Raw genomic sequence first — 13981 nt, forward strand, 5'->3', positions numbered from 1 at the left:
ATTTTATATGGGTACTTATGAATGTATACATTACATAATTGGATATTGATTTTTTTTATGTACACGAAGGGAATCTATTTAAAGTTACAGGATCGTAAACAGGTAATACTGTTTTCCAAAAGTGGCGCTGGATCTGTACAGTCGATTTGCTGTTGAGCACTGAGCAGGATTAATGGCCTCTATTGCCTCTCTAAATTTAAAACCTTTTACAGCCGCACACACGTTGCATGCTCTTGTTCTGTCAGGTTGCACAGTGTTGGCCCCTTATAGTGGCGCTTCCTGCTTGTCAGCACGTTTGCCCAAGTTTCTCTCATTTGGGAATTCTTTGTGCTCCAACTATGCAAATTTCACATGGAAGGCTAATGCATTTACATTGCACAGGGATCATCTCAGCAGACAGGCTGCTGATGTGAGGGCATGATCACACAGTAACGCACAAACACAGAACGAGATGGTCTTAATGGATTACATTCTTTCAATCACATGGAGAAACACACCAGAATATATTTACAACATAATAGGTTATGTAATGTATACTGTACAGAATGGGCTTCTTATCACACAGTGATGAAAAGAATGTTCTGGGGTAGTATCATAATCCTCCAAGCTCATAATTAGTCAACAGTGTTCAAAAAATAAATAAATAAATTTAAAAAAATGGTAATACAGTTTAAGGTAATTTTCCCTTCCTGCTGAGGAAGCCGTTTATAAATCACATGCTTCAAACCTGTGAAATTGACAAAGGGAACAGCGACCACTCCTAGTCATAGCCACGGTATCTATTTGTATTCAAAGGCACGGAGTGCTTTGAGCAGAGAGAAACAGATGCACAGTTGCTGAAGAGGCGACCTGGCTCGCCGCAGAGGTGGGCTGCCAGCAACAACAAGCAAACAAGGCTTGTGGTCATCACGAACGGGCAAAGGTTGGTTAATTACACTGTGGTTGTTCATCTGGTAAACAATCACGAAAACAGCTAAACAACACGGGCCTCTGCAGCTTGCATGCTAAGATATGGCAAACGGGCTTTACGAAGCATTAAAAGTGTGTAATGGCGAATGTACGAAAAATGTCTGACAAAGATAAAATGGTGTTAGGAGGAAGTGGGCGAAATTTGTGTGCAACAAAGTGAGGGTGAGATGGAAAGCGAGAGAAGGTGTGAAAAGAGGAGGAGGAGGTGGGAGATCAGTGGAGATGCTGAGATGGGCAGAGGAAGAGGCAATAGAGGGGGGAGGTGGGATGAACTGGGCCCCTGGTGCTCAGCTGTCGGTGCTTCCTCTGCAGGTGGGACCACGAGCAGTGCCAAGTCGCTCTCTCCCACTCACACAGACACCCATGCATGGCTCTATAAAGGATGCTTTACACCGCTGCCAGAGAGAGTGAGAGATAGAGAGTGCAAGAACACGAAGGAGGGTAGGCGACGAGAACGAAAATGCTGTCAGAAGCAGCGAGAGGAGGTTAAGAAAATGCCTGTGAGATTAGGTAAAATTGTTAGACGGAACGACAGCCATACATCTCCATCAAGCTATTAGACCGACCGAGACAGGAAACAGACGAGACCCTCTGCTCTGTAATATGATGACGCTGTTGCTTTAATTGATCTAAATACTAACAGGATCAAAGTATGCTGGGGCACAGCCTGGAGCTGCAGCCACCTCCTCCATGGCTGTCACTGTCCATTAGCATGTGTATGAATACACTCTTGACAATAATTTATCAGAGATGATTTGTGGATAGCATTCACCTGAATTAATGACTTAGCCAAAGCCTTCGCTGGGGGACTGCGGCTCATCAAGAGACAACATCGTCTTTTGTCACCTCGTTCATCAGACGCAATTTAGATTCCAAAAGCAACCTCAGTGCGACATCACCAGATGGCTCTTCTTGTATTGTCTTGGAGAATATTGCTGAGGCAGCCTGTGTGGGCTACATGTTGCACAAGTTGCCAAAGCCGTTGGTACGGTTGCAGACCTGGGCTACAGGTACAGCGCAACTTTAAAAGTCCAACTTCTCAAATTGGAATTTGACATGAAAGTAAAATTCAGAAAAAAATATGCCTCAAAATGATCATTCATTCAGCAGTGGTTCATATAGCTGACTTTCTCACAGCCATCCAGGGAAGGTTGCACTAAAACTTGCCGAATATGAAAGTCATGAGTGAGGTCACGTGAGATCAGTGTATGACAGAAAAGTAACTACTCACTTAAAATATTGTCTTTAAAGTTTCTGTAATGGCAACAGTTTTACTTTGGAACATCCACCATCCATTTTCTAAACCACTTGTCGTCATCAGGCTAAGCTGGAGCCTATTCCAGCCGATTTTGGATGAGAGACGGACTGCATCTTGGGCTGGTGGCCACCAAAATCGCACGACACAAACAAACAACCATTCGCGCCCACATTCACACCTATGGACAATTTAGTCTTTAATTAATCTAATGTGCATGTATTCTGGAATGTGGGAGGAAACCCACTTTACTCCTGTACTCCAAGGTAAGCATGACAGGGCTCTACACTAACCTTTGCACGAATAGCACTATTGCGACTAAAAAGGTTTGTCGCATCAGACTTGATTTGGTCCCACCATTTTACAATCCCACCATTTTACAGTCCCACCACAATACAATTATGTACAGCATGACCAAGGCATACCATAGTTTTGATTGGTAGTGACGAGAGATATAATATTTGCAAAATATGTGACTGTGAACAAGAAGTTTGTCCGCAACAATGCAATAGCAGATAAAACAGGTCAGTTAAATGTATAAAAAAAAAAACAAACAAAAAAAAAAAAAAAAGGCTTTACTTTTATTTGATTATTGGTTCGACTCAGAGGGGCCAGTTCTTATAGTGAGGGCTCCTAGCCCTCATCCCTTGGGAAAACTACTGAATTTTGATGATTATTATTTTGCAAATTAAAACAAACCATCCATCCATCCATTTTCTGAGCCGCTTCTCCTCACTAGGCTCTCGGGCGTGCTGGAGCCTATCCCAGCTGTCATCGGGCAGGAGGCGGGGTAGACCCTAAACTGGTTGCCAGCCAATCGCAGGGCACATACAAACAGACAACCATTCGCACTCACAGTCACACCTACGGGCAATTTAGAGTCTCCAATTTATGCATGTTTTTGGGATGTGGGAGGAAACCGGAGTGCCCGGAGAAAATCCACGCAGGCACGGGGAGAACTCCACACAGTCGGGGCCGGGGATTGAACCCGGGTCCTCAGAACTGTGAGGCTGACGCTCTAACCAGTCGGCCACCGTGCCGCCCAAAACAAACCAATGTACCTATTTAAAATCATTGTCCCAAACAGAACATGGATAAATCATTACTACTGCAATTATTGCAGTTTATTTTAATGATAATTTGTTTTCCTATACAAACCTCTTTAAAGGAGTTTGGGCTTTTTATCTTTGCACGTATCGTCATACGTCTGCTAACAGGTTTTAGATAGATAGATAGACAGACAGACAGACAGACAGACTTAGATAGATAGATAGATCAGGGGCGGACTGGGGGGGAAAAGTGGCCCGGCAGTCATAGATAGACTGGCTCAGTTCATGCACAGCGTGGGGAGCTAGCCAGCCAGTAACACAAATTTCACGTAATCCAGTGATTTAAAAAAAAAAAAAAAAAAAAAAAAAAAAAAAAAGAATTTAATGCTCTTTTGGACCATAATTCATGGAGTAGGTAGTTCCATCCATCCATTTTCCGCACCGCTTATCCCCAGTAGGGTCGCGGGTGTGCTCGACCCTATCCCAGGTGTGCTGGACCGCCATGTGATGCGCATGTACGTGACGGTGCTATGATAATAGCGTGTCTTATCAGGAAGAAGCAGTCAATTATGTATGTTGCAGCAGGCAGCCAAGCAGGTTGCTTTTGACTCAAATGGAATTACAAAACAATGACTGACGCGGCGTCACAGCGCTCTCTCTCTCTCTCTCTCGCTTGCGCGCGTGCAAGAGGAGGAGATTGCAGTGGAAAAAAAGGCGACTTTCAGCCATTAAAACGCGCAAATGCAACAAGATGAAATTTGTAATCACACAAGCTGAAAAAAAGGTCGCAGTTTGGTCGCAGTCTCCACCACAGGATTCTACACAGGAGATCCTGAGCTGAGATTTGAACCGGGGAGCAAGGCAGATGTGCTACAACTATGAAAAAGATTCATTCAATTTCTATTTTGTTTTGGTGTTATATACAACAGTTAACTTCATTCAGCGCAACTCCCACTACACTTCTATAAATCATCAGCCATCAAACTGAGTACTTTTTTTTAAATGTTTGCGTGGTTAACCTATTTTTACACTTCACATTTAAATAAGACATTTTAGAATGTTATTTTGCCTATTTGCCAATTTGACTCTGTCATGTTACATGTATATTTAAAGTCAATTACATCCATCATCCATCCATCCATCCATTATCTGAGCCGCTTATCCTCACAAGGGTCGCGGGAGGGCTGGAGCCTATCCCAGCTGTCATCGGGCAGGATGCGGGGTACACCCTGAACTGGTTGCCAGCCAATCGCAGGGTACATATAAACAAACAACCATTCACACTCACATTCACACCTACGGGCAATTTAGAGTATTCAATTAATGCATGTTTTTGGGATGTGGGAGGAAACCGGAGTGCCCGGAGAAAACCCATGCAGGCACGGGCAGAACATGCAAACTCCACACAGGCGGGGCCGGGGATTGAACCCCGGTCCTCAGAACTGTGAGGCAGATGCTCTAACCAGTCGTCCACCATGCCGCCACATTACATCCAATGGGGGGGGGGGGGGGGGGGGGGGGGGAATAATAAAACCAAAACCAAAGAAATTGGAAGTGGATAACTGTCACGTAAGGGGTTGTGTGCCACCTTGGAGGCGCCAATGTATGCATTGACCTGAGCTATCCGTTTGAAAGGAAGGATTTACTGAAGCACTCAATCACCCCCCTGCTATTTTCAATGAGTTAGTTTTCGACATTTTAGCACCTATAACTCCATGTTTTATAGGTTCAAGCACCTGCGGCAAGCAGAGACAGACTGATGGCAGGACCAGCAGAATCAACTGCTCACACTGTTTTTGGGCAATTTGTCAATTTTTCATTCCTCCCCTCTCCACTGGCATGGGTTGACTAAATCTGCCTGCAGCTGATGGACAGCCCAGCAGTGTTACCTCACACTGGATTGGAACCATCTTTTTAAAACATTGCATTAACTCTGTAGTACAAGTACATTATTATGTACTTGTCTATTGATAAAAACTAGGAAATTACTTATTTCTATGAAACTCGGTAAAGAGGAAACCCATGAAATTTTGGTGCTAATCCAGATAAAGGTGAGGTCCGTTCATTGTATTTATTTATTTACTTATGTTAACCTCGTAATGTTTTTTGTGCCACTTTTTGCTAATTTCTCTTTGAATAATGCATGTCTGTTAATGAGTATGCTCTGGTCGTTCGGTGTTGAGCTTGCATGTTCTCCCTGTGCATGTGTGAGCACCCTCAAGGTGCTCCTGCCTTATCCCACAGTCCAAAAACATTTTCTGAGCCGCTTCTCCTCACTAAGGTCGCAGGCATGCTGGAGCCTATCCCAGCTGTCATCGGGCAGGGAGGCGGGGTACACCCTGAACTGGTTGCCAGCCAATCGCAGGGCACGTACAAGCAAACAACCATTCGCACTCACAGTCACACCTACGGGCAATTTAGAGTCTCCAATTAATCCATGTTTTTGGGATGTGGGAGGAAACCGGAGCGCCCGGAGAAAACCCACACAGGCACAAGGAGAACATGCAAACTCCAAACAGGCGGGGCCGGGGATTGAACCCCGCTCCTCAGAACTGTGAGGCTGACGCTCTAACTAGTCGGCCACCGTGTACTGTCTGTAGGGGAGTGTGTGTGTGTGTGTGTGTGTGTGTGTGTGTGTGTGTGTGTGTGTGTGTGTGTGTGTGTGTGTGTGTGTGTGTGTGTGTGTGTGTGTGTGTGTGTGTGTGTGTGTGTGTGTGTGTGTGTGTGTGTGTGTGTGTGTGTGTGTGTGTGTGTGTGTGTGTGTGTGTGTGTGTGTGTGTTCCCAGTCTCTCATCTCGCATGTCTGTTTTTCACACCGTGATATGTAGAGAGACCTTTTCAACAAACAGGAAAATCAGAAAGCACCAAACACTAAGATAACTTTACAGTGTCGAGGTGCCGAAACCCTTTGACAGCTCAGAAATGGGTTCTATTCATTTTTGACAATTGTTCAGTTTTCCCTCAACCACATTGCATTTGCACAACAATGGCTGCCACAGGCTTGTGCCTATATGCCGCTATCTTCCCTCTTCCAAGCTCAAGCAAAGCTGCCTTTAAAAGTTAAAAGTCTGCTGTCAATGGATAGCTACGCCGAGAGCGATCACCACCTTGAGATGTGAGCACTGAGAGAGGACATTATGGAGGTGTTGATTCCACAGTGGGAGTTTCCTAGGCTGTCTCACTTTCATAGAGCAAATTCACACGTTATTTTCAAAGGTGTAAAAATAAAGTTAAGGCAGAGCTATAGCACAACTCTTACACATCCTTCATCTATATAGCTTTACAAGCCTCCTTTTCCATTTTGTACCAATGGGTAATTTTGGGCAGCATTCATATTGACCTTAGATTACATGTCGATATTTCAAGATGCAGCAGTGAATAAGGGCAAACCATTTCCAGTAACTTTTCTGCTCGGTTTGATGAATGCAAAAGGAGGTGGGCCGACATTATGTCTCTTTGAGTTTTAGGTTTGGTTAATGTGCAATTGGAAGCATGAGAGATTGTTATAACTGTGTTCCTTGTCTGACTTCTAAAGATAAGAGGAGGACGCTGGCTCTCCTAATCAGACGAAGATTTAGGAAAAATTACACAGAATAGCAAGTAGCGAAATAAAAACCTGTCATATCATTTTGTGTTTAATCACAAAAATAAGCCTCTAAAACTGCATTAAAAAAAAAAAAAAAAACAGTTTGAACCGCCTTTGTCAGACTACAGCATAAAAAGGCAGCCTCCAGTGTATCACTAGGCTTTAGTCTAGAGAGCACCTATACGAAGAACTCCTCAAGTGTGTTTTTTTTTTTTTGGTTTGATTTTAGTGATGCCACAACAGAAGTGTAGCAGCATTGGCAAATGAGGAAAAATGTGATAAACTATGAAACCAAAATTTTAACTTATTGAAATCAATTCAATTAAAAAAAATACACTTCTAAATACATTACATATGTTTGAAGATAAATGCTGAAAACGTGCAAAGAAGAAGAATAATGTAGTACTGAATTGTAGCGATATGGCATTAAACTGTTTTTCACCATATTAGTTTTCTCAATTTTTGAGGCATGACTAAAAAAAGCTCCCAGTGAGGCACTTGGGCATGAGTCGCCCCTCCCCAACTATATATATACTGTATATTCTGTACTTGAGTGTCTTCATTTGCATCAGTGGTTATCAGCGCAATTGTGACTTACTTAGTTATTATTACATAGCCCATTTCCACCACTACACCGTACAGTTAGCTAGCTAGCCATGCCAATACCCCAGAAATGCATCTTCCCTGGATGCCACCATTTACAGAACAGCATGGTGTCATTAATTAAATTCCCAAGCAAGGAGGCGACGCCATGCAAGAGGAGTCCCGGAAGCCAGTTAGCTGTGAGGTAGTTTGTGGATCTTGTCGCGGCACGGAAAGCGTTGACGCAACGCGTTGCATACAGTATATTCCAGCCACCGCTAGCTTTAAGCAGATATATATTTTGAGGCTCAAACGTGTAGGAATGTGTAGGCATAAAAAAGATGCCAGACAAGGGAGCATCCATCATTCACTCATTTAGTGGACACGCCCACAGCGTTTGAGGGCAAAGACAACGGCTTGATTTTTCACAATTTTGAAGCCTCATTTTACATACTTGGGGATCATTCAAAGCTGGCAGGGTTGTTTACAACACTCTTCTCTGTGGTATGTCTAATTTATAAGACATTGATTTTCACATTACAGGGACTTTAATAATGTTAGAATGTTACTTCAAACCTGTACAGTCAATAACGTTTTAATGATGAATTTGACCTTGGAACTGATTATTTCAATCATTTCCTCATGAATTCTAACCTTGAACAAATCTGAGGATGACAAGCATCCTGGAAGAGATGGTGTTCAATGCATACTTTAAATGACGGGCACAGCAGAGGCTGGAACCTCAGAGCAATGTGGACTTGAAATCCAGCAACTGTATCAGCATGATTTACAGATTAAGACTGATTTGCGGTCCAATAATATTGTTGTCGGTCTTATTTGCGCCACATATTTAAATACACGCCAGGAGCAATGCAGCAGTCGTGTCAGACGTGTGCCGTTAAATCACATGTGGAGCCGTAAAGGGATGTCTGTTTATGCTCTTAGTGAAGTCATGCTGGTGGTATTCATTACAGTTCCATTATACCTTGAAATATTGTGCTCCCTGAGTTAAATTTCAAGTACTGTAAGCAGAGACATTAGTAGTAACAAGCGTAATAAATAGCATGTAATACTGTGAAGCCCATGCTCCTTATTCAGTACATATGAAACTGTAATACAGTGCATCGTTACAACAGTAATGAAGTTCACATAAAAATGATGTGACTGAAACAGTCACAATTTAAAAAGAACATCCAAAGAAATTACTCAATATCCAATTGTTAAAGGCTGAATTGCTATCAAATTTGGCATTATCTGCTTGACAGTTTTTATTACACAAATGCTCACAGCTAGTGAACGTGACAGTGACAACACATTTGGATTAATGGGACAACTGTTCAGATTAAGGTGGAAGAAAAATGTTAAATTTTGAAAATTAGGAAAGGGGATTTATTATTTTAGGGCTGAGTAAAAGATGTTTCCAGTCTTTGCAATCTGAGCTGCAAAAAATGAGGGCAATTACATCTCTCACATTATCAAGACCAGATGTTCTTAATAGAGGTGTGACTGTAGCAAGGTCATCCATCCATCCATTTTCCATACTGCTTATCCTCACTAGGGTTGCGGGCGTGCTGGAGCCTATCCCAGCTAACTCTGACCGAGAGGCGGGGTACACCATGAACTGGTTGCCAGCCAATCGCAGGACACTAATAGACAAACAACCATTCATACCCACATTCACACGTACGGGCAATTTAGAGTCTTCAATCAACCTACCACGCATGTTTTTGGAATGTGGGAGGAAACCGGAGTTCCCCGGAATAAAAAACACACAGGCACGGGGAGAACATGCAAACTCCACACAGTTGGAGGCCGGATTTGAACTCTGGTCCTAGAGCAGATGTGCTAACCAGTCCACCGTGCCACCAAGATCAAATAAATGAAATATATTTTTAAATTGTAGTAATTATTAGATTTGCCAATTTAATTCAGTGAATAGCAGTCATTGTACAGTTTACTGGAACAAATATTCCCAAATTAACCTCAGTTGGCAAAAACACATTACCAAAGTAGTGATTGCAGAGTAAATTTGAATTAGGCTGTTCATTTTAAGCATACGAGGCATGAAAGTGTGCCATTATATCACACTTAAATCACTCTCATTGAAGACTGTGTGTTTCCCACCTAATCAGTGAAGAAAAAATGTATAGTAATACATCATGTACACATTAAGTCACATCCTTTGCAAAGTGCATTAATCAGAAGGACTCGAGATACTATAGAACAGCCATTAAAGTAATAGCTGCTCATGTTTTGAATATTTCAGGATGTCCAATCCTGTTTTGTTTTTAACCAGCATCTAGGCTATGGTTCACACATAAAAAGAAAACTGTCACACTTTGCTGACAATTAAGCTTCTTTCTTCCCTTAGTGCGCTTCTAGGGGCTGGACTGTTTTCTAAGCGGTGTCTTGAATTTCAAAAGACAGCACGTGTTGCACCAGTGTAATAAAGCCAAGGCATTTAACACACACATTTATAGTCCCCAATAACCCAGAAGTCTTAATAAAAATGAAAGCTGACATTGGCATGAAGGATCCTCCACACTTGCTGTCTTTAATTTCCAAGATGTTCCATTAAAACAGAAGCACTTGCTCCTAAGCAGAGCTTTTATCCTGATTGCTTACAGGAAGAGGGGGGGGGGGGGGAAACGACCTTCAGTGCTTCTGCAACCCATTCCCCCAAGTCTGTGGACGACAAACCTGTGTGGACACGTGCAGACATACCTTATTAATCTAAGTGTTGCCTCTATACAGTATGTGATGTAGAAATTGATGCTGCCAAGCAAATATAATCATTGTGTGAACTCTGTGAGAAAAGCATTCAAGTTATTTTCTTTTTTGGATACCAAAGCAAAGTCTACATGTGCACAGGTCTTAACTTAACTTAACTTAACTTAACTTAACCCAACTTCCCATTTTCAGGGAACCTGATATATTTTAAATTTATTGTTGTGGTATATAATGGGAAATCATACAAGTTCAGTTGAACAAATACTGTAAGCATTATGCATTTATATTGTCCCATGCTTTTGGTAAGATGCTCATTAGCAGAAAAAAAAATGCAAAATATCCCAATTATGATTAGGACATAGAGAAAAAGACACATTCGCATGTTCAAAAAGTGCCAGCGCGATGCCAGATACATAATCCTCAGGACTGGCTAATGTCCTTGCATCTGAACTTCTTCAGCTGCCATTTTGTCTTGAAGCCAGAGAAGAAGAAGAAGGGGACATAGATCCCCCTCTGTTGATCTACATTTAATAAGCTGGTCAAAAATGCTCTCCTGCCGAGGGAGGCTGAGCTTTTAATGACCATTCCTGCTTCCAGAGTCTCAGATGTGCAGCTTGATTGTTTGGCACACAGCAGACAGGGAGACCATCTTACTAATGGTGAAACACTGTACATCCTGCAGATGAGTAAGGGAAAAGAAAGGGCTAGGGAGACATAGAGAGGAAGCGTGTGGCCCGAACATGCTTTTACTGTCAGTGAAGGCAGGGAGACAGATGGGTGCAGTGAAGAGGGGATTAGATGGAAGAGGCCGGGTAGGAACCCGGGTCTAAAAAAATGCAGCCCTCACGAGAGGATGACCAGGCCAGGCTTCATGTGGGCCATAGGGAGTGGGGGGCTCGTGATGGATGTACCCTATGACTGGAAGCCATTGGCATGCCCACATGGAGACGCCACCAAGGCCAGGCCAGAGGAGCAGGCAATCAAAGAGAGGCCGGAGGGCTAGGATGATATAGGAGGATCCAGCTTATTAAATAGGCTTCAGGAGGTGCATGGAGCATCTCAAGTAAGTTGTCACACTGCCACCGAAAGACGTTGCGTTTCATAGAAAGCACGCTCTGCAGGCAGCCATGACAGGCTATGTACAGTGCAAGTGGGATTACTGTCATTAGAAAACATCCATACATACACCCACACCCACACACACACACACACACAAACACCAGGGAGCTCTAAAACAGTGTGCCATCCCTGATTTACCTCTCTAACCTGGGCCTCATTATCCTGCCTCTGAGCCACACAATAAGAAAGACAATGCGTGTGAGTGCATACTGTATATGAAGGCGTATCCCTTGCTGTCATATTGGATGATATTCTACTGAGTGCCAAATTCAGTTTGACAAAACTGTTTCTACAGTGGCACCTATATGGTCAAATGCTCGAGGTCGGAAGTACAGTAGGCCAACATTTGAGGGAAAATACACCTCTAAAGTGGTGTTCCACGTGCAAGTTTCCTCTTGCTATGCCTTACCCCCTGACATCTGGATTTTGGACTGTTTTATTGCTGCTTCTCCTCTCCCCCTCCTCCCTTCCCTCGTGCTTGGAGAGGCGGTTAGATGGCGATGATCAAATCTGAGGCTGGCACTGAGTCTCAACTACATTAAATAAAGATCCAATTGAGTTTTCACATGCATTTCAATCGTAGCAAAGTGTAGTGGCTTTGGACATGACAACATGACATTGCCAAAAACAAATACCCCTCACTGCCACGTCTACAGCTTAGTCGAATATAACTGTAACATTGTTTTCAGAAGCTAATGCAGGTATTGCTATTAGCTAACGCTAATCAACACTGCAGCATCTTTTGAATTTGACATACAGTAATTGTAGTAAGTAAAAAGTGCTTCGGCTGCCTCCTCAAAGGGGTTCTTTCGCTGTTGAACATTGCTGTCATTTGCTGAGAAATTCAGTGTGAGGGTGGTTGTTACATTAATAAGCTTAACAGTTTGATAATAGAGGGGTGGAAATGAAAAACTAAATTGTGTCTGTGAGCGATCACAGACAAAATTTCATTAAATAGGCAGATGACTTAAGATTTACTTGATTGTTTAATTTCACACTTGGTTTGCAAACCTGACTATAAAAAGTAAATGCATCCATTTTCTGAGCCGCTTATCCTCACAATTGTCCCTTTTAAACACAACACCTGTCCACTGTTTTATGATGGTGACAGTTTGACTCTACACAGGTTTTTCTATTGTCATCACTGGCCAAAAATATTTCAAAGCGCTAAAAACAATGACACATTGTTTCCCATTTTGTCTCCTACTCTAATTTCCATAGTGCAAGGTACTCAACACAATATTTCTTCCTAACGACGAGCAGATGCAAACATGTATAAGAAATCATTACACAAATCCATTACTAGAGGCCACCAAAAAGCAGGTGTGCTCGAACCATTGTATAATGCATTTGAATATGGATTCTTACTTCAGTTTCGTCGCCGCTTTCCAGATGCTTTCTATTCTTGTTGTCTGTGTTGTCTTGGAAACATGAACATCCTACCAATTGTGGCTACAGTGAGACAGTATAATGGGATAAAAAAAAAAAAAGATTGGTATGGAAGAGATGGAGGAGGCAGAGGTTGTTGTAGCCGACTATATTTAATTTGTTTTTAAAAAAAATTCTGATCCAATACCAAATTTGATGAAATGATGTTTTAAAACAGATTGCCATTGGATAAATTGCTGCAAGTTCTGGCTTCCTCTTTCTAACTTCCAAATAACTTTCGAGTTTTTCCTGGCTCTTTTTCACCCATCAGTGTCACATACATTACCATTCAGGTGGAGGGAACAAACCCGGTAATATCCCATTTACTAGGAGGGAGGAGATGGTTTCACTGGCAGTATAATAACATGCTACATGAGGCGTAGCATTATAGAGTAGGAATAAAAGCAGCTTTAATAGTAAAAAAATAAAAATAAAAAAAATAATCCAACAGCAGCCATCACCCATCCATCCATCCATCCATTTTCTGAGCCGCTTCTCCTCACTAGGGTCGCGGGCGTGCTGGAGCCTATCCCAGCTGTCATCGGGCAGGAGGCGGGTTACACCCTGAACTGGTTGCCAGCCAATCGCAGGGCACGTACAAACAAACAACCATCCGCACTCACATTCACACCTACGGTCAATTTAGAGTCTCCAATTAATGCATGTTTTTGGGATGTGGGAGGAAACCGGAGTGCCCGGAGAAAACCCACGCAGGCACGGGGAGAACATGCAAACTCCACACAGGCGGGGCCGGGGATTGAACCCGGGTCCTCAGAACTGTGAGGCAGCCATCACCCATCTGATGAAATCGAGGCAATTATTAATATTTGAATGCAAATTGGAGTGCGGCAAACATATAAAAAAATACTGAGCATCAAAAATAAAAAACTATTTAAAGATTCAACCTTGTCTAGCATCATGCAAAATGGTTATAAATCCACCTCAATGCCGTGTATGTACAGTTAAAGCATTTTATGCTGCCAACCATGCTTGTCCAAATGACCTTGTTAGTGGCTGCTTTACAAGCAGAGTAAATATTTGTATGGATGTAAAATGTTACGATTTCTAATTTAGAATATTAACCACCACATAAACATAACTTTACAACGGAATGGATGCAAAAGAACTAGTTCAACTGGATGAGTAAATATGTGAGTGAAAGTAATAATTCAAGGTTAAGAATGATGCAGTTACTCCGCTGCTCAGGAGGGTGTAGCAGGAAGCTTACATTCACGGATGGATCCCACAGCGGTGGCTCGTTGC

At 42.6% G+C, this 13981-nt stretch overlaps 1 protein-coding gene across 2 annotated transcripts in view; it reads right to left on the bottom strand.

The window, feature by feature from the left end:
* The window catches only part of LOC133407941 (neuroligin-3-like), a 186886-nt gene that overhangs the window by 49560 nt on the left and 123345 nt on the right, over positions 1 to 13981 (bottom strand). The window lies entirely within an intron of this gene.

Source organism: Phycodurus eques, chromosome 9 (assembly GCF_024500275.1).
Source record: "Phycodurus eques isolate BA_2022a chromosome 9, UOR_Pequ_1.1, whole genome shotgun sequence".
Taxonomy (NCBI): Eukaryota; Metazoa; Chordata; class Actinopteri; order Syngnathiformes; family Syngnathidae; genus Phycodurus; species Phycodurus eques.